This window comes from Thunnus albacares, chromosome 13, assembly GCF_914725855.1.
Source record: "Thunnus albacares chromosome 13, fThuAlb1.1, whole genome shotgun sequence".
In the NCBI taxonomy this organism is placed as follows: Eukaryota; Metazoa; Chordata; class Actinopteri; order Scombriformes; family Scombridae; genus Thunnus; species Thunnus albacares.
This window is the reverse complement of record NC_058118.1, coordinates 2225458-2239630: the sequence shown is the minus strand read 5'-3', so window position 1 is coordinate 2239630 and position 14173 is coordinate 2225458. Positions and strand designations below refer to the sequence as shown.

The window sequence follows — 14173 nt, the reverse complement described above, 5'->3', positions numbered from 1 at the left end:
TTACACAGATGAAAATGTAAGTGTTCATTTGCAGTTCAAATTGTGAGGGTGATTCTATCTTGTGAAACTGGCCCTTACACTGAATTTGTTCTCTCTCTCTGTGAATTCATTGCTTCAGAAACTGTGAGCTCTCTTCTGGCTGTCTATGTTTTGGGGTATTTTAGAATCTAGATGTGTTTGTCTCATTAAGTTGTTATTTTGAATGAGTCTTAGTTATTTTTATGGTTTTGAGCAGCTCTTAGATTGTTTTAAGGTGCCATTAACGTTGTGTCTTGAATGAAATCTTTTACACGATTGTATTACAAATTTGATTTATGATTTTATAATTGCATTTCTGTTTAATTCTGATTTTTGTGGCATATCTTGTGTTATCTGTCTCATGTTGTTTGTCTCACACTCTAGAAAAACTAAATTAGGCTTTCAAAAGTGCACACACCTGCATATCACTTCTTCTTTTTGCACAAATAAGTAGCACTACATCTTACTGTGTGCCTCTCCCTCCAGGTATGCACAACTTCCTGACTAAAAATATAACAGCGCCTATGGCAAAAAACACAGACGACTCTGACTTCAAGAAAACTCTGTCACCTAATAAATAAACTTAACTGAATTCAGTGGCTGCTGTGACTTCAATTGTTCATTACAATGCAAATCATACAGAGGCTATAGGCGGCACCACTAGTGGTAAGACAGAGCCACACCCCTCCCTCATGGTCGCACACTATGACAATGACAATTCATTTGCCTTCACAGTTGGAAACAAAGTCCCAAACATTCTGACCTTGTCTTTAGTGGCATTTTAATCACTGTTTAGGCCACATATGTATGACATATTCTGAATTGTTTTTGTTGAAGCCTCTTTGCAAAAACATATCTATGCAAACTCCCTGAACAAATGCATTCAAAATTATATATTTTAACAATTAATTTTACTTTAAATTTTTTTTTTTTTACACTGATAAAACAAAAAGTGGCGTAAAGGTGCCTAGAGGACAAACAGCACGTAAAAAGATTATGAAAAAACTGAAAAAGAATAATGAGAAAAAAAAAACACATAACTGTTGAAGTTGTCAGAGGGGTTATAGGCTGATCTTAATTATCTGTTATGTTGAAATAAGTTGCATGTAATGTCCCTCATTGTGTGTGTGTGTGTGTGTTTGTATGACATGATTGCTACGTGTGTATGTTATGAAAAAGAGAAAGAGTAAATAAAAATATAAACATTAATTAGATGTTAGAGTTAGAGTTAAATTAAATTAAAAATATGATTGGTTGTTTTATAGTGAAACGCAAGTGGTAGCTATTTATATTTATACTAATTGAGAATTTTTTTATTATTTTACCAGTAATCACTTGCTTTATGCTTCTTATTAATTTACATTTAATAGTAGTAGTTGTACCAGAATATATCTATACTATAAAAGTTAAATGCCATGCAACTATTGGTTCAATCTGCTGGCACCTATTTTGTTCCAATCCAAGCACTCCATACATGTATGTCATTTACTGAAAACTGTTTAAGCGTCAATACTTCAACAAAGGACAAATGCAACACACTTCATAGTGCAATCTCCCATCAAAAACCTCTCCAAACACTGGAGTACTTTCACAGCCACCCTACTATTGTAATCAAGATTTGACGATACAAAAAAAAAGCCGTGTAACATTCAGCCAGTTGATTTTCAGTCAGTGTGTGTGTGTGCTAATTAAGAAAAGCAAAGGCTCCATCAGTGTGAAGGCTGGGTACTGTACCAGAGCTCGGTGTGCTGTTGAATGTGATACCTCAAGGCAGTCCACTTTCAATCAGTCTGAGCAATTTGTTTCACTTACCTAGAGAGAGAGGGAGAAAAGAGAAAAAAAAAAACAAACAATTACATCACGGATTCAGAGTGTGTGCTGCATTAGCACGAGGAGCAGATTCATTCGTTCGTTCATTGTGCGCCGCTTTGGCACTGACTGGCCAAAAGGGACTCACAATTTGATTAAATTGAAATATCATTCAGGATGTGATGGTATGTGACACAGCTATTTGAGCCTGAATAAACTGCACTGTAGGTGGTGGCTTGCTTGTTTAAAATGCAACGCAGCAAGCAGGAGGTTGCAATATCCCATGTGTCCTCCAACACTTCAGTCAAGGTCATGAATTCAATTATTGGCAATAATATCATAGGCAAAGTTAATCATTTCATTTCAAGCTATTGGAATTCTTTATTGCTGTTGCATTAAAGGGATTACAGTAGATAAGCAGGATGAAGCAGGTGCTGGATACAACACATGTTTGATTGTGCTTCACAGATCAGAATGCAGCTGTCCTTATTTTCCTGCATTTAGCAGCCAGAGATTAACGATGGGACCCAGACTTTGCCTCTTTTTTTTTTTTTTTTTTTCTGTACAACAGATGACTGACAGTTTTCTTGTTGTACACAGCAAAATAGTGCAAGATCATTCTGACATCATCCACAGTCTGGTACAACAGTTCAGACAATCAAACCCACAAAAGACTTCAGCGGATTGTCAATACACAAGTCATCCAAAATCATTGGCACCTCCCTTCCATCTATAAAATCCCTCTCCCAAAGAAAAACTGTGAAAAAAAAAAAAAAAAGCAAAGAACATTATCTCGAATCCCTTTCACTCAGCTCACCACCTGTTCCAGCCATTACCTTCTAGGAGGCTATAAATCACATTCCACCATTTTTTTCCCCCCACTGTTCCACCAATTTTTTTCCCCCCACTGCAAAATGGACCCTGAACTCCTGAGCTCCTTAAGCTGCTTTTCCACCGCTTGGTATGGCTTGACTCAACTCCACTCTATTCCTCTATTTTTTGGTTTGCCATCGAGCAAAAGTTGGGGATGGTATCTGGTACTTTTTTTGGTATCACCTCCGTTGTGGTTCCAAGCAAGCTGAAACAATACTAAAAGGTGATGTGAAAACACTGCAGAGCACTGACTGGTCAAAGAAAATCATCATCACTAGAATCATCACTTGTGCAACACAGGACATCCTGCACAAACCTGCCATAAGAGCATTTGTTTCCACAGTAAGTCATCTGTTGAGTGTTTGATGGTTATTTATTTGTGTTTTAGAATGAAACCATCAGAAAATAATGTTGTTGTTTTTTTCTCTCATTCACTGGCTTTGCTCTTACTACTGCCCTCTCTTCATACACTCTCTAGCTCGCTCGACCACCGCTGCTCTCTCGTGCTCGCTCACTCGTGCTCTCAGCTTGCTCGTGCTATATTCAAATTCAAATTCAGTTTTGCTTTATTGGCATGAATGTCACAACAACAATACTGCAAAAGCATCAGGAGTCAATGAAACAAAATGATGTTAACATAAGATTGAGATATATACGTGTGTGTGTACATGTATATGTATATGTGTGTGTATACACACATATACATATACATCCTATGCATGTATTGTGTGTGTGTCTAGGTCATGCACTGTCCCTCAGGTTGTGGTATGTTAATACATATTGGACAGGAAGATATGCCCTGTCTCCTCCTCCTAGGAGTAATTTTAATTTTGAAAGGTCATTCAGCTCTTTGAAATCTAAAATGTTAGAGTTGAACTTGTTAAAGTAAATGTTCTTTATTTTATTGAATGGTTTGTAGGAGGAAGTGCATCTCTGTCTCAATTTCACCTGTCAAACAGTGACCACATATTCTGTTTTCTTTCGGTTGCTGTGATTTTTCGTGTTGTCCTTTTTGATTGCCAATTTGTGTTCACTGAACCTGTACTTGGTTAGGATCTGTCTCTGCTTTCTATCTCTGACAGTCAAGAGATATTCTGCCAATTTATAATCTCTTTTCAGGGCCAGATAACATTCTAATCTACTTTGGCTTTTAGTTTCTTTTTTCCAATGTTCCAGATAGATATCTCTCTCTTTTTCTCTCATCTTTTTATAAAATGAGTCAGGAGGCTGACAACAAAGCCTAACTTTACTTTTACAGTTTTTCTCGATTACTAAGACAAATTTCTTGAAATGATGCTCTATTTCCCAAAACTCTAAACACAAATGCATCTTCACAAACTTTCATGTCAAAACCAAACTCTCCACTCACTCAAAATCATTTTGAGTGAGTTTGCCTTCAGTCATCACACAAAAGCCATCAAATACACCAACACCACAAAACAGCCATCACACACTGGTGAGATCCATTCAAAACACTACTGTAAAAACCTGATACTGCAATGAATAATGGTGCTTATGCTTTTCCCCCAGAACAACCTCTTTACATGATGAACACAATATAAATACACCACACATGTACACATTTTCAAAATGTTTAATTCCTCAATGTACTGTAGTAAAATAAAATGTACTTTAAAATTATGCAACTGATAAAGAAAATAGAATACAGTAAAATCATTTCCATGTATTTACAAATGAAAAAAACAATTTGTACATTAAGAAATAAATCACATTTATTCTGCTTCAGGTCTTTGTGGATCCATTGATCCAAAACAAGTGAACTGACTCAAGGCCCTGTTATCTATCCTGAGGTTTTGATTGGTTTGTGAACAATTTTGACTCTTAGCATTTCTACCTGGGGAATTGCGTGTTAATTGGGTTCCAGCTGTGATGACTTGAGTTAATGATATTGAATGCCAGTGCTTTCTACATGAGCACATGAGTGAATACAGGGGAATAGTGTTTTGAGAAATGGGTTTGTCTTTTGGTAGATGGCATCATGGATTGGGGTGTTTAGTTAACAGGCCCAGAGAAATGTCCTCTCCTTGTCCTGAACTACATCGATACTAGAGTACTTCCTTGTTTTATGAATTAAGTTATACACAAGTTGAAGCAGCCGCCCTATTTGTGTTTGACCGATCAGTGATGGTCATCCCTGCAAACCCCACCCTCATTGAGGGATCTGCAGTGGAAAACCAAATCCAGAAATCCAAAAGCAAGTTAAATCAAGCCGAGCCGGTACCACGTAGTAGCCATCTGTTGCCCCTGAGTCATTTGCACTATGTGGTAAATGCTGTGCTGTGTGTATTGATATGTTGTTGGATATTTGAATGCGACTTGTATCCTCCATCCTTGTGCACTTGTGTCCATGTAATGATACTGATGAAACACTGTACCAATACAAAATTCCACCAGCAATGCTGTTTAATTGTTCACTCAGATATCGACAGGAATTCTTTCTGCATCTGATTAGATCATGCACCCCTTGCAAGGCTGCTTCCAAAAATTAGCTGCTTTAATCCATATTTTTATATAAACAATGGATCAAATGTGAAAGAGGTTGCTATTACTCAACCCTCAGCATTTTAGAGCATTTCAGTGTCTTTTAGCTTATTGTTTTGGTTTCACACCCCTCAACTGTACTGATGTGAATACTGGATGTCAGGTTGCCAGACACATGACTTCCAGTGAATGCCAATGTTGTTTCCTATCGGTTGGATGGGGAATAAGCAACTTTGCTAACAAGCTTGTCATAACAGCTCAAAAGGTGATAACATGTGAGTGTTTACAACTTAATGCTTGATTTAAACATTTACATATTTCTCCTTAACTATCCAACAAAATTAGCTTTTTGAAGAAAATAGATCTGGCAGAATGTTATAGAATCAGGCATCACATGCTATAGATTTGCAGTACTAACCCTTTTTAGGGAGTTTGGGACTTTTCCAGGTGGGGAAGCTTAGCCAGAGTGTTAAAGAAGGTGTTAGGAGGCAGACTCACACTTGTTCAATGACTTGATTTATTCAATTCCAAAATAGTGAAACCAAAACAGGTGCCTCAATAAATACATAAATAAATACATATATAAAAACAATCAAACATAGCTTAATCTGCTTTAACTCAAGAAGTCTCAACACAACAAATCGAGGCATGACCACATGCACACAGCTACACAGACATCCTCTTTCCTTTCTCCTCCCTCAAAGCAACAATTCTCTCTTTAACCTCTTACACTCCCCAAGGACACTGGCATCCTTGGCCGACCACTCTGTCTTTCAGAGTCTGTAGCGGTTGTTCTTGTGTCTGACTTCTTGCCTGGCTTGATCTGCTCTGTGCAGCTTGACAGTAGTGCCCTTGCCTTACGAAAGTCGGAACAAACTTTTAAATTAGGCCTGGTAGATCTGATATGAGTGAAGATTCAGCCAGCGGATTGCTTATTTCTCAACTCAGATTTGTTCAGAGACAGATTTTGGTAGAATGCTAAGGTGAAATAAGTGAAAGTTTAACTGGCTGCAGTTGGACCCTTCTCCAAGGCTGCAGGCTGTTTGGAGTCGCATTATAGTGTCCCACCAACAGAGAATGACTGACATCATAACTGAACACCTGCCTTGATGAGAGGACTGACAGATTGCATTATCATTTTCATTTTGACCCCAAAAGAGCAAAGTAACATGTAAATGTAAATGCAATAAACTGGGGGCGCTGTTTCGCTTATTGCATTTGAATATTGTCCACAGTGCAGCAGGGTATGACTTTGAAAATTACATGTCAAACAGCTTTTCCATTTTCATTTTAATATGGTATGTGAAAATGAAAATGCAAATTGGATTATTTCATTTTCATTTTTACTCAAATAACACATACCTATGTGGAAAATTATAATGCTATTGTGGAATTACATTTTCATTTTCAAGTTTACATTATCATTTTAATATAGTCCCCTATAGGCTTCCTTATTTCTGACTTAATCTTATCCGAGCTTCTGAGATATATTCTTCGGCTTTGTGAGGCTAAGACTTTGCCATGAGGATAAGTTGATTTCACAATAGATTGAAATGTTATTCACCCCCTTGACTTTATCTGTTCTCAGCATGAGCTCTTATTTTATCTTTTTTTTTTTTTTTTTTTTTTTTTTTTTTTTTTAGAGTTTTGTGTATTTGCCCGAGCAATGTCTGCACAAGCCTGTCTGTGGTATACACATACACTCACACTAGCTAGAATTGTAATGGTTACCTAATCCGTCATGGGGTCATGCTCCAGGCAACCCTGCAGCTTTGTAGTGTTGTGTGTGTGTGTGTGTATTGCTATTTTTAACATTTATAGTGGTGCAGCTTCAATGTGCTGCAATAAACAGTTTTCCTCAGTCACACTGCACAGGTGACTTTTGAAACCAATGTGGCACTGCTTTAAAACTACAGGTTCATTTCTGTCTACAAAAGGCTGTGGCGACACTGTTGTCTGAACAAAAATGATGATGAACACAATAAATTAAATTAATACAAATTCAGATTGCACGCTTGGAAAGTAGTGCCTGCTTTGGATCGAGCCACACTCGAGCATAAATTATCACATCTACAGTCAATCACTGATCCATTGATTTGGTGGAGACAGAGCTGAAAGAATGAACAACACTCATTTCTTATCTTTAGTCGGGTTGATTTTTTTTGCTCTTTGAGATTAAATCAAACTCTCCAATTCAACCTGCATTGTTGTGATGGAAACTGGAAATCATCCTGATATGAGGACTCAAAAGTCAAATACACTGTTGGCTGGGTCCTTGAAATTGCCAGATTATAGAAGCTCTCCTCGACTACTTGACGGTTTTGTCGAATGTGTACAGGGGAAAAAAAAACCTTCCCACCTTCTGCTGTTTCACTTAATCAGTGGGGAGCGGGCTGTGATGAGGTGAGTCAGATGTAAAGGTATTATCACGCAGACAATATTAACAAATGCAGCTCTGTCACATAATTACAGTGTTTGATTATTATATTTATTTATATATGTATTTGCCATAGCTGATTCTATTGTTACCAACGAGTCTCGAGTGCATTTTTTACTGTTCATATCGCTGAGGTCACCTGTTGATGATTACATAACAAATTATATTCTCTAACTGTCTGAATGCATTACAGTCATAAAGGTGATATAGTTTGCAGAGATGAAATTTGTAGGGTCAGAAAAAACCCCTTACTGCTCAGTTAAAGAAATGTTGTGGGTCACAACAATGCACATAAGATAATGACAATGGCAGCTTAGGATATGACATTCCCACACACATGGTATGGTAGCCCATGAGTGGATGCTATATCATGTGCATTGAACCAGCGTTTTAAATTCCCCCATCTGCTCTTTGTTGACATTAACCCACTAGAGTAAATATTGTTCATGCTTGGACCATATGTCTCTATAAAGCTATGGGTAAATGTGTAGACAGTCTACAGACTATAATAACATGTGTTACAGATCTCATCCTAAACACTTCAAGTAATTCAGGCATATAAAATAATTACCAGGATGAAATTATGATGGCTAGACATTGTAGTGTAGCTGCATTACACTTGTTCTGCAGCTCTAAGGTGAAGGAATGGAAACATAACAGTGGCAGCTGCTTATAAAGCAGAAAGTGCAGCTAGATGCTGAGAGTGTAGAGCAGACAGTAGGTGCTGCTGTTTGCATCGGGTAGGACATTGTACCAGTCTTTCTACACACTTTAAAATTCAAGACATGGACGATCACATTATCACCAGCTGTGTGAAGGAGCAGCGTCTGATCACTTTGTCTAAAAGGCGTTATGATTTTGACCTGGAAAAAAAAAAGAAACAGATGAAGCTTGTGGTGCAAAGATTGTGATGTTAGGTGATTTAAGTTTTCAGCAGACCTTTTCTCATGCTGGACACTTTATCATAATGGCTAGACCCAATTTCAGTGTGTCGGTGCCAGGTCTTGGTATTGTGCTTGCTGGCACACTCACAGTAAATGGAGCAGAACCATCATTAAAAGCAGAGTCAGCAATTCTACTCCAATACACTTTCTGTCAAATTCAGAGAATATCTCCTCATGGTCTGCTAGCTGTCCGTTGTAAACAAACCATACCAGACAATCAGCAGCAAGGGGGTGTTCATGCTTGTGCACAGGACAGAGGGAAGTTGAATGGTGGGGATGGGCTGGCAAACAGGAGAGAGAAAGACTGTGGCCAATTCACAGAAAGTGTTTCCTCATGGAACAGATACACTTTCATTTTAGTAAATGTATCAATCCTTCCCATGGTGCCGACATGCAAACTGTTTTGGTTTCAGTAAATTTCTGCTGTCAGTCAGCCAGGTGAAGGCAGTTTGTCCGGCCGCTGTCCTCTCAGCTCTCCAGGAGCTGCAGCTGACAGAAGACAGCTCCTGCAGATAGAGATGCTGAATGCAGTGTGGAGGCTGCAGAGAGGCGGAGAGTGTGGATGGACCGTTGTGTTCACATGAGATGAATTTTTTTTCTGCTTGTGATAATGTGTGAGAGGAACAGAAGCGACTCTACAGCTCATGTATCGCTTTGTATCCCGACATATTTCTCTTTTGGTCGTTGCCATGGCCATGAATGCCCATGAATTCGGTGGGCGGAGCTTCTGAAGGAGCATGAAGGGAGGGGTGTATTTGTTTAGGTGTCTAGTTCAGATATCAACAAGCTTTCTACAGAATGACTGACTCTACCTTTAATGTCATGAGTTACACCCGTGCCAGTCCTGCTAGACAAAATGTAAGAAAGGTCTATGGATCTACTTGTTACATTAAAAAAAGGTTTTCATTTCCTCAACTTTGCAACATGCTGCTCTGATTAATTACAGCAAAGTGAACATATGATGTGATCAATCAGTCACTTGCTGAGCTGAATCAGACAGATCCTGATGCACCTCATCTCATCATCAACGCAATCATTAGATGACAGTTTAAACAGTCTCCTCACTCTTTAAACACATGGTCCTCTGTGTGCCGAAGCGCCACTGCTCATTTTTCCTGAGGGTTAACGAGGCTTATTTTATATTTCATAAAAATGTATTAATTCCTTCTGATGTTAGCAGAGGTGCTCTTTATTTCAGGTGAGGAGACTCCACTTTAAAACACTGCACTAACACTTTGGACTAACACTGTTACACATAGGAGCAATGCTAAGCAAACATGAATCTGAGTTTTGAATCCCTGTCACAATGCCCCTCTTTGCAAGTGTATGAACACGTGTGTATGAGCAACACATTTTTGCTACGAAGGTGTAGCTGTCGAATTAAAGATGGTTGTTGTTGGCAGTTCTGAGGAGTGTGCCCATTAACAAATGCCACTTAAGGGCCCAAAAAGGGCAGAAAGAGTAGAGATAAGGACTTCTAATAAGGTCTGCTAATTACTCATGCTATTCAGGCTCAGTCTAAAAGGGCTTTGACAGCTGTGAAATATTAGACTTTGAGACAGGGAGAAGGCAGGTACTGTAGGTTGAGAGACAGTTTAGATGGAGGAATGGATGAGGAGAAGGAGGGAGGATAAACAGCGGAGAGGGGAAAGAGATGAGTGATGAGAGTGACAGAGAGCTCTGGCAGTTGCAGTTAAATGTTCAGGCCTGCTAAAAACAACCATTCCTGAATGATTGGGGGAGCTATTCTAACCATTAAATAAAATGACTTCATAAAAATATGAATCTGTAACAATTCTGTTGGTTTAAGTGAATTGCACTCGGCCAATTTGTTCTCCATCAAATCCTTGTAATTACAGCCACTTAAAGAAAACAACAGCAAATTAGTCGGCCCTCGTGTGAACGATGTAGCTCTCAATGAGTAACAGACAGCTTCTTTAAAGCCTAAACTGCAGTGGCCTCCTTACACCAGTGTTCATTTCTCTGACATTTATTGTGACACATTATGTGCGTCAAGCATTTCTCTTTGACTAAAATGAGACACTGACAAGATGAAATGGATGTTAGAAAATGAAAAACTGCGACTCCATTTCAATGTCAGCGTTGTTGATAAAGATGAGACAACAATGGATGTGTGGAAATACAAGCTGACAAAATCTCATCGTATTATTGTTGGTACAAAAAAAAAAAAAAGAAAATAAAAAAAAAAGATGAGATGAAAATACATACATCGTTTCCCATCTTTATCTTGACCTCTCCCATCACAGCAAACTGAAGACGTTCTGCTGGGAGGACACAGCACTTTCAGTCTCGCTCGTTCTTTCATCACTTACGAGAGCTCTCTGCCGCTGCTGCAAACAAATTTCCTGTGCTGTGACCAATTTCTGAGATCATACAATGTCTCTATGTGTCGCCAATCCAAATTGTAGTTTGAGCATCTGAATTAATACATCAGTAACTAAAGCTGCACACTAAAAATCACCGGAACATTTGGACTCAGTTTAGCTTAATATAGCACAGACACAATACTGAGTTAACTAAATACAAAGCTGTTGTTTTGACCCAGTGTCAGTGTTTTATTTCATTGTTGGGTTATTTATCTAAACTAAAATATGTTGATTATGAGCCAGTGTTAGACACTGAATATTACAAAATGATGCTAAACTGGGTCAAAACAAGCCTTTGTCTGGGTGGTTTTCTATTCATAGCTACCCAGTATTGTGTTGGTGCTATAATGACCAAAATTGGGTACATTTTGACCCAGTGATTTTTACTGTGTAGATTAAAATGTTTTGCCAACTGCAACTAAAAATGTATGCAAATAAATATGCAAAGGATTCATTCTGTAGAAATCAAACAGAAAACTGATTTCTAACTGTCTTAATAATAGATTTTTTTGTTGAAGTCATGAAGTCAGTTGTGGCTCTAGGCCAAAACTCAAAGAACTAAATGTAAAATAGCTGCCATAATAATCTTTAGCATTAATGCATTTTACACTGATTGAAATGCTGGACTCTGATCAGCAGTGTATGTGATACTGGATGCAGGAACAAATAAAGGAGCATATGGATGCTGAGACATAGTCCTGCAGCAATCTGGCCGACCTGCAGTGCAACACACACACACACACACACACACACACACACACACACACAAACACACACACACACACACACACACACACACACACACACACACACACACACCTCGTCGTTACAACCACAAACCACACGTGTGCATCAAAAGGAGAACCTCTCTGATGGAGATGTACAACAACGCCAGCCGATTCTGAAAGACAAATCAAGTGACACATCCCCGCAGCAGATGACAGATCCCGACTACAATGAGTATTGGCTTTATTACACAGGCCCCTGTTGAAACACAGTCTGGAAATTAATTTTATGCCTGATTTAGTACATGTTGGCGCTTGAATGCACCTATGGCTGATATCATCAACATCCGAACCACTTCATCTCGCACTGAGTCTCACAATGTGAAAGAGGAAATAACAGTTTTTTCTTAAGGTGACAGGGAGTCACATGCTTAACCGAGTGGCGGGTTCAGCCTCATGAGCCTTTTCTTGCACGGTAATTTGTCATAACGGGACATGAGGCTTCCCGTGTATGTCATCAGTGTGCATTTATTTTTTTTTTTTGCTTTATTTTCTCTTTTGGGTGGGTGGGTAGTGTGTTGAAAATGGGCACTGGACCACTTGGCCATTTTCATATTTGTGTAATTGGGGATGGAATATTTGTCTTGTTAAAGGTCAACGGCTTGGCTTCCATCTTTTTAATGAAAAGACATTAAATGCTCGGGCTCCCTTTATTGGGGACACTGAAAATTGATGGGTGTGTGTGAACGGACAGGAAAACACAACGATGTTTAATGTTAGTTGGAAGGTGCAACTTTACAAGGATTTGCCAAAATAACCAACCAGAATAAAAATGTACATGTGTAAGGTGCAATTTTTAGCTGATACTTTCAATCGCACCTTCAGATCTTTTTGGAGCAAGCTGGAATTTCTTTTCTGCATATTAACGGTATTTAAAAAAGACACCAAGAGAAAAAGCCACCTTTTCAGTTTAAACTATGTGCATAAAAAGAAAGCTTAGGTTTTAAGTGAGAAATGGAGCAATATGCATACGCTTTATACTTCTAATATTCGTGTCAGATGATGTTTGAATTTCCAGAGCTGCGTTAGCTTTTTGTCACTATATCATTCTTAGAGTTTACACATTGAAATTCAAATGAAAGTATATCATTCCCTGAATTAGGGGGATCTGAGCTATAAATAAAAGTGTTCAGTCTCATGGGAATTCAAAGCAGTTCATAACAGACTCGGGTTGAGTTTCACAAACCATTTGCAGTCAGTCAAGCAAATCTCTAGATGAAAGGTTAAATGATGACAGGTATCTTTCCCGCTTTGATTCCTTATAGCTCCAGTCAGTAGAAGAAGTATAAAGGTCTTCTGCGTGAATTCAGATTAGGAATTTGCTTTGAGCTTATCAGTTTCAGGTATATCCAGGGCAGATTTTGGGGCAAGATGATTAAAATAATGGGTTTTTTTTATCAACTTTAGGGCTTGAGAGTAGAATACAGGGTTATATACATGCAATGTTCACAATTACTTTTCCCTTAGATACTAAATATCTGGGCTTTTATCTCTATGTGCCTTTCTATGTCCTTCAAACTTACTGTTTGTTGAACAGACCAGAAATTGCTGAAATTGATCTACGATGAGCATCACCAAAACAAGTTTGTCATTAAGTCGCTGTCATGTGATGATTAACATTTTCTGTAGCATAAACATGTTCATGTTCATGAACTGATAGAAAAGCAGGACTTATTGGCTACTCAACAGAATACCTTTTCCATTCTCTTATGTCACAGAATCCATGTTAATATTCACCCAGTTCAGTATTCAGTTCCAATCAGCTTTCAAGTAAAATTTGAAATCCAGGCATTCCATCCAAGAAGAGTAAAGCAAGACTGTATGTTTTTGCTTAATTTGATAACTATCTGGGGGGGGGGGGGGGTCATGTTTGTTGTGTCTTTTGTCTAGGCTGCATTTTGAATAATCACATAGTACAAACTGAAATCAGCAAATAAACCAGTGAGAACACACCCACCGATCCTCGAGTGAGCATCCAGTGAGCAGCCTTTTGCCAATCACATCATTTGTTCAGGAACGTAAGTGAACTACACACAAGAGTTCCCTCTGTTCTCCTCACAGCCAAGGTTAAACTGACTGGAACATCCACTGCAGGTGATTAATGCACGGAATAAATGTCAAGCTAACTTATTAGCCAGTTAGGGAATAATACGAACCTTTAATATGAAGGATGAGTCCATTCAGCTGATAGTGGCTAGTGTATGAGCTCCGTACCACTGACTGTTGAAGAAAAATTCATGGGAGTAAACTTTTTTTTTTTTAATTTCCTTCTGTATGTGTGAACAAGTGATGTGTTTTAAGCACAAAAATGATTTTATAGTTTACAGTGTAACAAATAAGTACCTCATGGCATTCATTACATTACAGTAAAAACACTGCAACCCAGGACGTCGTTGTTTAATCTCCTGATCCGCAACT

At 38.5% G+C, this 14173-nt stretch overlaps 1 protein-coding gene across 2 annotated transcripts in view; it reads right to left on the bottom strand.

The window, feature by feature from the left end:
• The window catches only part of ntm (neurotrimin), a 452008-nt gene that overhangs the window by 254104 nt on the left and 183731 nt on the right, over positions 1-14173 (bottom strand). Inside the window, exon 1 of one of the 2 annotated variants that reach the window (XM_044370240.1) lies at positions 1753-1824. The exons of the other annotated variant lie outside the window; for it this stretch is intronic. The gene's annotated coding sequence lies outside the window, so the exon portion shown is untranslated. Of the gene's footprint in view, positions 1-1752; positions 1825-14173 lie in introns of those variants that run through there. 2 annotated transcript variants of the gene reach the window in all.